Raw genomic sequence first — 13,991 nt, forward strand, 5'->3', positions numbered from 1 at the left:
TACCTATCTTATAAGAGCGCAATGTAAATGAACACTCAGCACCGCTTCTACAGACCGTACGGTATGATAGAAGAAGATAGACGTAGAAACGAGTCAACTGATTGCTCCCTCACAACATAGGGTTGCCAGTCCCGATATTTTGTGGTAATTACAAAATAAACTAAAATATATTTGAAATGTGCTTAAACTAACTCAAAATAACAGTCGAATACAATTATTTAGTAGACTATTTTTAAGAGTTGAATTTTAGTTTTGATCTCTTACACTATGAAAAATTATAACTGGAAAACTAGATTTGTGCAAAACCATCTATACAAATTGAGCAATGACAACATTGAACAACTCATTTCTACTTTATCACTACGGGCATAACTTTTGACACATTTTGTTTAATAAGGGCGGTAAGTACGAAAGAGCGGCACGACAATCACTAATTCCAGCATAAACACTATCTCAAAATTCAAGTTGAAGAAGTGTTTCGACGATTGGAAGAAGTGCTAGCATAAGTGCATAATTTCGAATGAGGACTATTTTAAAGGCGACAACATTGAGTGGTTACATGGAATTCACGGCTTGAAATAAAAATTCATTTAAAAATAAAAATATTGTTTATATTTATTTATTCTATAATATCTCAAGAATATTGCCCTAAATTCTCAAGTTGATACCACTAACAGTTTTGGAGATAACGCTTTGGAAAGTTGCGCGCTCGAGGTCAGCTATATGGTCGCTTAAAATCACTTATAACTTCAAACGCGTTTTTCTCGAAACTGTGTTTTCAAAGTCGGTTGTCAGATTGCTTAAAATTGCTCACGAACTACTCAACCGATTTTAATAATTTCAGCTGATTAAAATAAGGAATTACTGATTTCCAAAAGGTATTTTAGCCTGCGCAAAGTAAGGCGGAGCACAGAGTGGAGCACATGCATTGCTGTACAGAATTTTGGTTTCATTACTTCCATACGCACTTTTATATTCATAATCGCGTATCTTGACCATAATCCACAATTGTACAATAGAGTTGAGACCTTTTCTTTGGCCAATATACATCCCCATACATATATATTGTACAATTTCGCTACTAAAGCCGAAACAAAGAGTTTGTTTACATTTCCTTTGCCGCGAATAGCTTTAACAAAGACGCTGACGCTTTCCAAATTTTCTAGCCATGCTTTCTTCAATGCTAGGACAGCCGGCTGACTGTTGCCAACGCTTTCATTACGTACTACACGCGAACAACAGCAACAAATGGCATGTACCGCTATACTATATACATACGTACACACATACAAACATATATGGGTGCCATATGAATCGCCGTAATGTAGCAGTGTAATCGCAGCGTTTTATTATTTGGCGCTTGGCCAAAACGATATCGAACGATTGCTTGCTTTGCGCGCGCGAAATCAGCGATCGCGGCCAACAGCCGCACTAAGTGAGCGCGAGCAAACAGCGGCAATGCGCAGCACGCTGTATGGCTATAATAATTTTGATTTTCGATTCTTGATTTCCAATTTTTTTTTTATAAATATTTTTTGCTGCTTTCTGCTGAAAATATATGCAATTTTTTATTTGTGTGTGTTGTTGATGCGAGTTGTTCTCGCATCAATTTTGAAACTTTTGTTGCCATCAGAAAATTTTGCTAACGCGAAAACAGCGCGGGTGAAGGCGTTTTGAAATGCTTCGAAATTGTGGCAATCTTAAAAAATTAAAAATTAATTTCAATTTGGCAAAATTTGTAGGCGAAATGTTAAGTGATTTTTTTCTTCTATTTTTTTTTTTGCATACACACACATACTTATTTTATATCAAGGAATACAAAAAGTGCGTTTTAACAGCACTTTGATGGATTATGCATAAGTAAATGTTTATTTGTTTAGAAATGAATTTATTACTGTTATTTTACGTAGCTGTTTAATGAACTTCTCTGGTTCATTAATTTGCCTTTTATATTAGCAAGAAAACTTTAAAATATTATTTTCCTTTTATTCAAATATTAAATATGAAATTTTATTATATAAATCTGGCTGTTGTTGCTTACACGCACACACATATACACATTCTTCAAATAGTTAATACATGTTTAGTAATTTGCAGCGAAGCATTTCTTTTAATTCAACCGCAACGCACACATTCTCCTAATTCAATTCAATTGCTTTGGCATGGCGCACGTCTTACCGCCTCCCGCTGGCGTTGGCAATTGCATTGAAAGTTATGCAAGCGCGAAATAAAATCGATTCTTCTGGAAATTCTAATAAAATTGTTCTGTTTCATTTCAATTGCGAAATGTTTGTGTTATTCTTGCCGAATTGTTTATTTTAGTTGCGCTTACTCATTACACATTTAGCCACATTGCGATATAATAATTCATGAAAATGTTCGTGTGTTTTTGTGCGTGTTTGCTATTTGCATGAAAATCCGCAATTGAAGTTGTTTTGCGTTGAAATAAATTTTATAAGTCTCATGCGCTCACAGTAGTGGTATTGTGGCAACGATTTCCAGCTTTTTTTTGTGGCACAAATATTTCATAAAAATTTTTCAAACCTCAAAGGCGCTTATTAGCGTTGCTTTTAGTGTTTAAGAAGAAGAAAAAAATTATATTTATTTCAATATTTTATAATTTAAAAATGAGTTTTCGAAATTTTTAAAACTCGAGTTACGCTATTTTATATATGCTACAAATAATTGCATCTGTTTTACTCACCATTTTTATATAATATTATTTTTTGTCACATTCCGTTTTATTTCAGCAATTTTTTACTAAAAACCGTTGTTTAAATTCTAAGTGAATACGTCTCTTCCCCTTTCCTGTCGTCCCAAACAAAGCGACAGTAAGCGGAAAAAGACAAATCTACCAGAATTGCATGGTTTGTTTCGAATATTTGTTTGATCTTTTCGAAAACATGTACTCAGTTCGTTTGTCATATAATTTAAAATGCTTTAACTTTCCCGATCAACATGCAAACGCGTGTTTCAAAACGTATATGTTTTTTAATTTGCAGTCAGAGTTGCATTTCGGAATTTATAAAGGATGATCAATTTTGATTTTTCCTACATAAAAACAAAAAAACACAGAAAATTTGTTGATTCCAATTTTCGATGACTCGTTCGAACGAGATTGTCCGCATAGAGTTTAGACTTTACATATTCCTACAGGAAAAGTCTAACGGTGTGATATCACACGATCTTGGTGTCCAATCGACCGGCCCAAAACGTGAAATTATCTGCTCACCGAAGTGTTCTCTCAATAAATCCATTGACTAATGCGATGTGTCAGAAGTGGCGCCGTCTTGTTGAAACCAATTGTCGCCGAGATCACGAGCTTCATTTTCAGCATCACATAGTCGGTTATCATGGCGCGATAACGGTCGCCATGGACGGTTACGTTCTCACCGGTTTGTTTTTTCTGGATAAAATGGCAGCTCTTCAGGTTCAGGTTGCTCTTACTCCCAAATGCGGCAATTTTATTTGTTTACATACCCATTGGCCAGAAATGGGCCTCATCGCTGAACAAAACTTGGCTCGAAAACGTCGGATCTTCTTGGAACTTTTTAAGAGCCCATAGAGTGCAGTATTTTCTTCACTGCGTGCTAGACGTGATCTATTCGATCGAGTATTATCCAACAATGAATGCTGGGTCTCAAGATGGGTGATGGTGTTGCGAATAGTACGCTCAGTAGGCCGATTATGTTGACCATAAGTTGAGCGAAGCGCGCTAAACACATTCTTTATAGAACGTGAATTTTCGTAATAGAGTTGAGTGCCAAAGAATACTGAATAAAAATAACATGACAGCTTGACAAGACTCACGCGTGATCTGTCAAAAAAAGGCAATTGAAAAAAATATTTCTATTTGGAATTGAATTTCTATATATAATATATAGTTATTTGTAACTTTTTTAGTAATGATTACATTCGCAATAGCATTACCGAAGCATCTTACAGCATATCGCTTGGCTTCGTTATTTCAAAGACTTCTGCATATCGATTTGGTAGAGCATCTGTAAGGATCGCGCATTATTTTTGGCTTCTCGATGTTGCTCAAAGTACATGCTTGAAGACCTTATGATATACGTGGAACAAAAAACAAATCACCAAAAGAAGACGGTTATCGAGAAATGTAATGCAGGGAAAAAATTAGAAAAACAAAGTATGTATCTATGTTACTGTGAAGTTAAGATAAGCTTTTCATTTTTCATAACTAAAATAGTTTCATCTTCACTTAAACTTGCTGAAGAAACAAGATGGAAATGAATCAAGAAGTCTATATACTTACACATTCTAATGTGGCTTTTAAATAAAATGTATAAAAATCAGAATGCAGCAGAAGTAAGCACTTTGTCAAGTCGTCTTCAACAAAGCTTCTGGCATATAAATCAAACCAAATCGGCGCACAGTGCAAAGAAACACGATTTCTTAATTAACTAACGGCAAAAAGTACAAAAGTATCAAGTCCACTAAAAAATACACAACAGTCTATGGAAATAAGCATGAAAATAGAAAATCTTTGAGAATTTTGAGTGCAACTGTTGGGAAGGCTGGCAAAAAGCAAAAAAAAAAGCTATAAAACAAGAATTTGCCGAAGTTTAAATCGAGCCAGCTGCTGTCGCACGAGAAAGATATTTACATATGTTTATTTAATGAAACATATACACAACATCAACACAACATAGAAACATACATATGCTTTTTGCTATTATATTATATTTATAATCAAGGCTGGAAAACTTCTAAAGACGCGAGGTTTTGGGAAGCGCAAGCTGCACGAGCTTAGCACGCTTGACTTGACACCAACAGTGTTTGACTCTATTTGCACAAAATTGTAGTAGAATCCTTTTCAAAGCAGCACGTGTAGTTAAGAAGTTTTTTTTTGGCACAATTCTACTATTAATTATGTGTGTGTATATTGTGTATTAAAAATATCATCGACACTTAATTTTTAGTGCAAAATTCTAAAAATCATAAATGCAAAGGCAGCAGCGTGCCGTAAATCATTACTCGTATTCGCCTTTTGAAAAACAAAAGAACAGTTAGCATAAAATGTGTGGATATAAAATAAATTTTCAATTTTCATAAGTGGTTTATGATGTAAATTCAATTGTGTGCCTGTATGTGTGATGTGTATGGACCAATGGTATTTTAGTGAATTTGTACGACCTTGATGTGGGAAATTCCCATTATAGAGCACTGACAACAAAGCGCTTTGCTGTTACTATGTTTTTTTTTTTTTTGTTTTTTTTTTGTTTTGGAGGTTATGAAGACGCTACAGCAGATCTTGAGTGTGGCGTATGTGCGTTTGAATTTCATATTTCTTTAATTTCATTTAATATACGTACAAATTTCAATATTACTTTTTTATTCTTTCCCCATATATTATATGTATATTTGTACATATGTATATATGCACACATATATGTATGTGCGTGCGTTTTTCTACTTTATTTGCTTAGAACATGTCTGTCAGCTTCAGCTTTAGCAGAGCGCTCTGCCGCCGTGTTAGCTTTTATATGCGAGCTGTCATAATTAATCTTGGCGCGTCGTGACACAGTTTTCACAGCAGCCAAAAAGGCGGAACCATGCCGGCGACAAAGACAAAACAACAAAAAAAATCACAAAATATGGAAGCGCGAAACAAATCAAATGGAAGATGCTAGTAAATGTGTCCACACATACACATATACCATCTTACATATAACTTGCTGTATCCATTTATATCTGCGTTTATTTATTTGGAGCATTTATTGAAGTTGTGTGGTGCACATGCTGCGTCAAAATTCGAGCGTTAAGTTGGAAGACAAGCAATCTGCTGTTTGATTTGCATTATAAAGGAGAGAAATAAATTAATTAAAAAATTACAAGCTCAGCAAATGTGTATAAACTATACGCCTATATAAAAAAGAGTTCTGCTTCATATATATATATATATATATACCTGCTTCATATATATACCTATATATATACATATAGGTAATTAAAACTGAACGCAGTTGTGTGACCGGCTGCTTTTGCAAGCAATCGCTTAAATTTAGCTATTTAACTCACAATTTCGCCAGTGTTAGCTAACACATAAATACACAGATACATACACACGGCATTTAATTTCCGTTATAACCGCACACCTATAATGCATTTTGTTTAATTTATTTCTTCAATTCTATAAAAATTCATTTAAACGTCATTTATCTGTTGGACCATAGCTGCTTGCACCGCAGTGCGTCTTAGCAAGCAGCGCGTTGCGTCGGTTAGGCGTTGGTCAGCTTTTTGCTGGCTGACAAGTGACGCTGTATTGCCGTGTGTCGTCAATGGCATGGGCAACGTGCTACGCCTGCAAGATGGCGTTCAACGCGTTGCCTAAAGAGCAGAATGTGGATGCGCTCTCAAGCGACAAATGGCGGCAAATTTCATTCATTCACTAGATTCTGAGAAAATATGAATGCATGTATACTATATGGTGTATATAGTGTACATTTGTGTATTAAGAATTTATGCACATTTGAGTAAACTACGATAAAATGAACGACAGGCAACACCAAAAATCGTATTGCGCTGACAATGCAGACAAAAATAGTGATTATGAAGCGAGAGCATAGTACTTTGAGAAAATGCATCAGACTCAAGATCAGCAAAATTGTTACTAGACCCATAAATTAGCTGTACCGATAGCCAGTAGTTGCCGCAAGAGCCGCAACCTCTTACGCACTTCAAAGAATTTACTAAGTAGCATAGATTAGAGTATGCTAACGTTAAACCAGTTTCTCCACTGAACTTAAATTTTGAAAAGCTTAAAGAGTTGTAGAAATTAATATCGAAAAGATTAGTATTAGGAAAAACGCCAATTGTTTTGTAAATTAATCTCAGCTGCCAAGCCTCGTCGATTTTTTAACTTTCCTGTTTCTACTAGTGAATAAGTTTTCGGCTCACAGCTCAGAATGGAAGCCTCGCACTCAACTATAAACTTAGAAGTTGAAATTTTTGTTTTTGTGTATAGCAATTCCACCGCCTCTTCGAAGCGGGGGGGAAACTGACTTTCGTTTGAAGACATAAAAAACATTTCAAACAGTAGCAAAGTGCTGGGATAATGACATGCAGGCAGAAGCTATGCTACAACAAACATCATAGGCCACGCATAAATATACATAAATGCAACAACAAACACACACACACACACACATGTGTGCGGTGAGCACATAACGCGCCACAAACAGGAAAAGCAATAAATTCCATTAGAAGTAGGAAACCAAAAACAACAACTAAAACACTAGGCGGTATAAGAAACACTGCAACAACAGCGCAAGGCAGTGTTCAGCCCTTCTCGCTAACACAGCGGCTATTTTCGGAAATAATGTGTGCGAAGGGAGGGAAATTAAGAAAATTGATGAGCGTTTAGAAATCTCGGCGCATGCTGCGAGGCGTGCACGAGTCGTAAACAAAGATCGCTTTCATGCATTTGTTTCTTTTCACGAAGCACGTACATATGTATAGCGCAAGCGGTGTAGCTTGTGTGCATATTTAAACAAAGCATGCCACGCGCCACGCAGCACAGCGCATGCAACATATAAACGCACTTTGGATTCTCGACAAACATACATACACATGTATGCGTAAATATGTTTTGGATAATTGATAAAAAAAAATACGCCTACATGTGGCAAGTGCGCTGCGGTGCGGCAAGTTGCAATCCAGTGCCACTGCACTACGCTGTACGCGGCAGCACAATTCACATGGCCTCAAATTTTTTCAACACTCTGTGGCAAGCAATGCATGCAACATGTTCCGCCTTTTTATGGCATTCTCTTCCTTTACGGCAGCAAATCAGAATTTATCGCCTCCTTTCACTTTCATTGTAAACAATATGTTGTTATGGCAAGTGAACACGCTGCTGACTGTTGCCGTTGACGTAAGTAGCTCAACACCCGCGCTGTCCCTTGCGGCTATGTAATATCCACCGAAAAGTATAGATTTTTACTGTCGTTGCTGAGGTTTTGTGTATTTTTCCAGTATTTTCAACACCTTGCACATGTTTGTTTGTGTATTGTTGTTGCACGCTTTCCTTTCTCACTTTTATGTATGCGTGTGTATGTGTGTGTGCGTAAATCTTACGAAATGGTAATGTTTATTTTCGACAAGTGCGCTTGATTTATTTGGAAATTTAACGGTTCGTTAAAAAACAAATGAAGTCAAAAGTTCGAGATGTCTGTTTCTGTGCTGAACTGTGGTCTATAAAGAACTCTTCAAATAATTTTTTCAACAATTTTTACTGCGCTAAGTTGGCCAAATTTTCTGTCATTTTTCTTTTTTTAATTGAGTCTACTAACTAGTTTTAAACTAACGCAGCTTCCAGCTGGCAGTCAAAGTCGTCTAAAAGCTGTCGGTTGGTCTTAAGGGGTTTCACACGGTTTCAAAAAACAAACAAACATTTTATTGTCACGAACTACTAATCCGAACTTAAGAAAATTTTACACGGATCTTTGAGATACGATTTACAAAGACTTGCCGCGGACTACTTGCAACTATTTAAAAAACAAAAAAACTCGAAAAATTTACAGCAAAATTTGCATGTTTTTGCAAAAACGTCTGCCAAAAATACAATTTTAACTTAATTTGTTTTTTCTCAATCCAATATCTAGTGCATGTTCTTAGTTCAAACACGTATTTTGTTCTTTTTACTATTGATGCTCCTGTCAGAAGTTCTGCTGTCAACGCGGAAGCATTATTTTTTCGAGGGACTGCCGGAAATGAGGTTGTAATTACAGAGTTTTTAATATTTTTCTTTGAAAATTTCATAAAATGTTTATCAAATATGTATCTTCGGAATCCTAAAAAATTTTAATAAAATATTTCATTTTTTATATGAAAATAAAATTATTGAAAATAGTACGTTTTATGCTCGACGCAACCCATGTAACCCTTTATGATCATAACATGTATCGGTTGACAGCTTTCGAAACTTTGAGTCTTCTTTCCGATTTAATCTGTAAATTACCAAGTTTTCCGCTACAAAAAGTGCTTGTGGCAAGTTATTACCAACAATAACTCGCCTTGCACTCATAAGATGTTTTCTAAATCATTCTCATAGATTTCTGTGCAAAGAATCACATAAATCACAAATATAACATCTTGTGGCATGCATACAAGCAGGTTGCAGTAATAATAGCTGGCAATAAAACTATCAATAAACGCGACAGTAAATCAACTACAAATACAGACATACTATACTTGCTATAACATTTGCGTGATTCCCCCTAGCGCGGTAAGACTAATGGACTTGATTTGACAAAGGCAAATTGCATTTAAAATGGAATTCATTCGCAGCGAATTAAAAGTGAGAGAAGCAAACAAATCACATCACGGCCCTTTGCGAACGGACAATACTAGGTTGATTCAAGGGAGTTCCCATCACACAGCGCCCAACAACGTAATACGTAAATCGCTGAAAATGTAGTTGAGAACGCAAGATGAAATCGCGAACACATCGTCGCAATGGCGACAATTAATTGTTGCCTCAAATTGCCTGACATTACGACATGAATTAAGAGGAAATCGAGCGAAACCGCAACGCGGCACCGACTGGCGCAGCGCGCAACACAAATGTTGACAGCAACGACAAATTGTTGTGTCGAATGCAATGCATCACTCTTGCGCGCATAACGTGAATGCAAGCGCAGAAGTGGGCGGTAGGCGCAAGGCAAAAACTGACATGTTCTCTACGTGTTTTTGTAGCTAATGTTGTTGCACGCGCGTTTTTCTTCTCAATTAACGAAAATCCAGCGGGTGAATGGCATAAATACTGCAGTAATTGCGTGGCATTTCATGCGCGGTAGCGGAGGCGTTCGTCGAAGGGCGCGCGCTGCACTGAAGGCTTGAACGACATTTATGACGCGCCAGCTATTCTTTGATTGCGCCAAAGAATGCGCGCATATAACAACAGCTGTACATGTGAAAATCTTTTTATGTGTTGTAAGAATGTTTATTATATTTTTACTTAAACGCCTTTGTTGTTGTGGCATTTTGTGCATAAACCTATTTTAGCTTGCGGCCATTTCCGTTGCTCAACTTCACTTTTAAATGGAAAATCATTGCATTTTGCACAAGAATTTACTTTGTACAGTAGTGTCGTTGTGGTTGCGCTTGTGTGCGGCGTGGCGTATACGTAATGTCAGTGAAGCGCACAAAGTAGCTTAAGTAGCCAATAAAAACCGAAATACTTGTGTGGTTTTGCAATTGCCGCCAAACTCACAATGAAATTTCTGTTTATTTTTCGCGCTCACCTCCCACACCCTCGGCCAGCTTGCCACGCTCCAAAAAGTCACTTTGCTGGCGCAGCCAAATATCCGTTGTCTTTGCTGTCGCCTGCCAGTTTTCATATTTTCACTTTCTTTTTTTGTTGCTTTTGTTGTTACTTTTGCTGTTGTGCTTGTGTGTTTGAGTGATCGTTGGCTGTCATCCAGGCGAGTGTCAGTTGCTGCGCCTACACTTGCGCGGCATGCAACGCTCCTCAGGCGTCCTCATTGCGTCCCGCAGCCGTAGAAGAGCGCGTTGCCTTTCAATTGCCATTCAACGCAGGTGAATCCCTTACAGTCGACGCCGCCTGCTGTGTGCGGCATTTGCTGGGAACGTTTATGTGCCGCTATAAATTTTGAATATCGCTGAGATCGCTACGATTTAGCGCTCACTTCTTTTTTTTTTTGTCTTTTTTTAATGATTGCTGTTAAAAATAAAATATAATTCAACTGAAATAAGCAGCATTCAACATTTGATGGCTAATGTGACAGTTACGACAAGTCGGGCGTTTGTCGGGCGCACTACGTCTACGTGCGCGTCTATTAACATTTTTAAGTTCGCCGGTGTTTCCGAGCGTGTTTACCGTCCATTTAGCCACAAGTTGACGTCGTTTGTTAGCTGTCACGCTGACTTGTTTAAAAATTGACGCTTTTGAATTTTACAGTTTTTCAGCATTTTGATTAAAAAAATATACAATGAAATGCCATGACAATAAAAGCAGCAAGTACATGAAGTATTTTGTGACGTGTTTACTTTACTACAAATATTTAAAAATATTTTAAAATTAATTTGTTTATTTATTCAATAGCGATTTATACCTTGACTGATATTTGTATTTTTATATTTCAATAAGAGACTTTTATTCCTCTGCATACATGCGCTTAAATATATATGCAAGTCGTAAATGCTACACGGATTGCTGAAAGCGGCCGAAAGAAGCTAAGAGCGCATCCGCTATATGATCACAGTTGGAAACAAATAAAATAAAATACTTATGACAGAGTCTATAAAAGATTTCTACTAATCTAAGCACAAAGCGCTCAATATACCATGCGAGTGGTATTAATATTAAAAATAAAATAGTGCTAGGATCAAATATATGCCTCACACACACACCCAAATACAACATATCCCACGAAGTAATACTTAAGCAGGTGGTTCCGTGGGAGGGATATGTGATGTGAGTAGGTTAGGTTTAGCGGATTAAAAAAAAAAACAAAAAAAAAACAACATATCCCTCATTAAAATACTTCATCCATACTTTTTTTTTGCTGAAAATACTGTTGAAAAGAAAAAAGCAACAGAGAGTCCTTAATTTTTTTTAATATAGCTTAGAAGTGCGTACAACCAAATATCAATTATTAAAAAAATTTAAATTCAAAATTTTAAAAAATATACAAGATTATATTTTTAGTGAAAATTTACACTAAAAAGTGTTTCTTTTGACTTTCTTCACAGCAAAATTAACACTAACAAAATGCGTTATTTTCGAAATTATTTTTATTATTTATGCGTATGAGATTATAATTTTTTTATCTACAAAATTTCGTATATAAAATTTTGTTGTAATTTTTTTGCTGTAAATGATGAAACTCTTAGCGCTACTGTATCAAAAAAAGTTTTATATTAATTTTGTAAAAAAAAATCGCTTCAACAACAAATATAAAAGCGCATCTCATCAAAATCTTGTACCAAAGTCTAGACATGCTTATTATATACAACGTTTTTAATGGTATGCCATAAATATATCTAAGCGCACTCACCTTTTTTGAACGCAAATATTTCCACCAACGTACTTAGAAACATAAAAAACACAAAAAATTAATAACAACAAAACTTAGGCGACACTGAACGAGCGAGGGGATTGAACAAAAAACAGCAAGGCAAAAAATACGAAAGGAAAGCAGAGAAAACGAAAGTTGAAAAGCCGCAAACGGAACCTAGGAATAGAAATATAAATAATAATTTAAAAAGCGTATTTTTAGAAACATTGACGTGAATTTCTGAATTCTGAATTCTGAAATCTGAATTTCTGCAGAGTGGTCTCTTTGTCGCCGTTTGTCTTTTGGACGACGGAGGACAATTTTAAATAGACATGCTTGCCATACACAGCCGCGTGTGTATGTGTGTGTGCTTGCACAATTTTCAACTCTGCTACTTTTCCGGCTGATCGTGCCACCGCCACTGTCGCTGTTGGCCGCCGCTTACCGCCTGAGGCTGAGCCAAATTTTCTGTTTTTGTTTTCATTCGTTTATTGCGCGACTTCCGTTTAAACGTATTAGAAAAATAAATAACTATTCTACAGCACTGAGTATTCAACTTTAGACTTTGATGAAAATCACAACTTGAAAAATACTGAGAAACTCTACTAGACTGGCCAGTCTGGTTAGCCGCGAGCAGAACATGTTGTGCACACTTAAACGCGCCGCGACGCACTGCACCCACATTCCAAAAAATTTCGAAATATCCACCGCAAACATTTTCGGTTTTTCAAAATACGCACCGATTTCAGTGTTGAATTTAGTGTTGCCTCGACACAAAACAGTTTTCTAGACAATTGGCCAATAGAAAGTGAGCAGCGCGACTGAGATGGCGATATGTGCACATATGGTTTGAGGTGTGGGCGCTAAAATAAGATATAAACAAGCGGAGCGCACACGAGCAAGTGTACTCGAGAGCGAAAGCGATAATGTGGGAGCGCATGAGTGTGTGTTTGTGTGTGTCAAAAGTAAAACAGCAAAAAAAAAATTGAAAAGATCATTGGCAGAAGTTAATGCAGGATCGTGCTTCACAGCCTGGCGCATTGAAATAGCTGGAATTATGCTGAGTATTTTGTAGTTAGTTAAACGCCCTGTAAGAAATTGTCTATTTCCATTTACTACATGTAAATGTAAACTTTTTTTTTTATCAAACTAAAATGTTTAAATATTTTTGTTGGGAAGCAATAAGTAGATTGCCTTTTATATATCTTGATTTGGCAACACTAGTGTTGCAATCTGGCAACTCACAACTGTAGCGTAAAGTTTGACATTTTTGATGTCATACGTACTCAGAACGTTTTGACATACGAGCGCTATTTGTGTTGTTTACAGTAACTTAAAATATTCACCTCGACGAAAAAATTGTATTATATCGCGTTTATTTTTTACAACTTTCGACGTGGCTTAACTCCGCAACGGTGCAACGAGGAACTAAATTAAATTTAAACGAAGAAGCTCCAACCTTGAACCAATGTTTATCAATGGTATGGTGAATTCAATCGAAGTCGTTGAACTCGCCAAGACGATTTTTTTTAAAGACCGTCCAAAATCAGTTGTTGCACCGGCAACTATTGACGCTGTGCGCAAACTAATATTGCAGGATCGTCATGTGACCTATCGTGAGATTGAAGCGACTATAGGCATTAGTGGGACCTACATACATTTTATATTGCATGTACATTTTATTTTAAAAAACAATAAAGTGAAGCTCGATATTTAATATAATATTTATTCTTGTTCACGAAATATAAAGGCAACCCGCGTAAGAGCCTCGAAATCAACTGATCAAAAAACAAGTGTTTCCTAAGTACAGCTCAATACCAACGATACACCGATTATTTTCTAGTACGAAACACTCATTAGAGCTTATCTATTATTTTATATATCATTTATGATGTTGTCGTTTGGCAAGGCTACAAGCCGTTGCAAAGTCATGAATAAATATGAACG

The sequence above is a fragment of the Bactrocera oleae genome, chromosome 6, assembly GCF_042242935.1.
Source record: "Bactrocera oleae isolate idBacOlea1 chromosome 6, idBacOlea1, whole genome shotgun sequence".
In the NCBI taxonomy this organism is placed as follows: domain Eukaryota; kingdom Metazoa; phylum Arthropoda; class Insecta; order Diptera; family Tephritidae; genus Bactrocera; species Bactrocera oleae.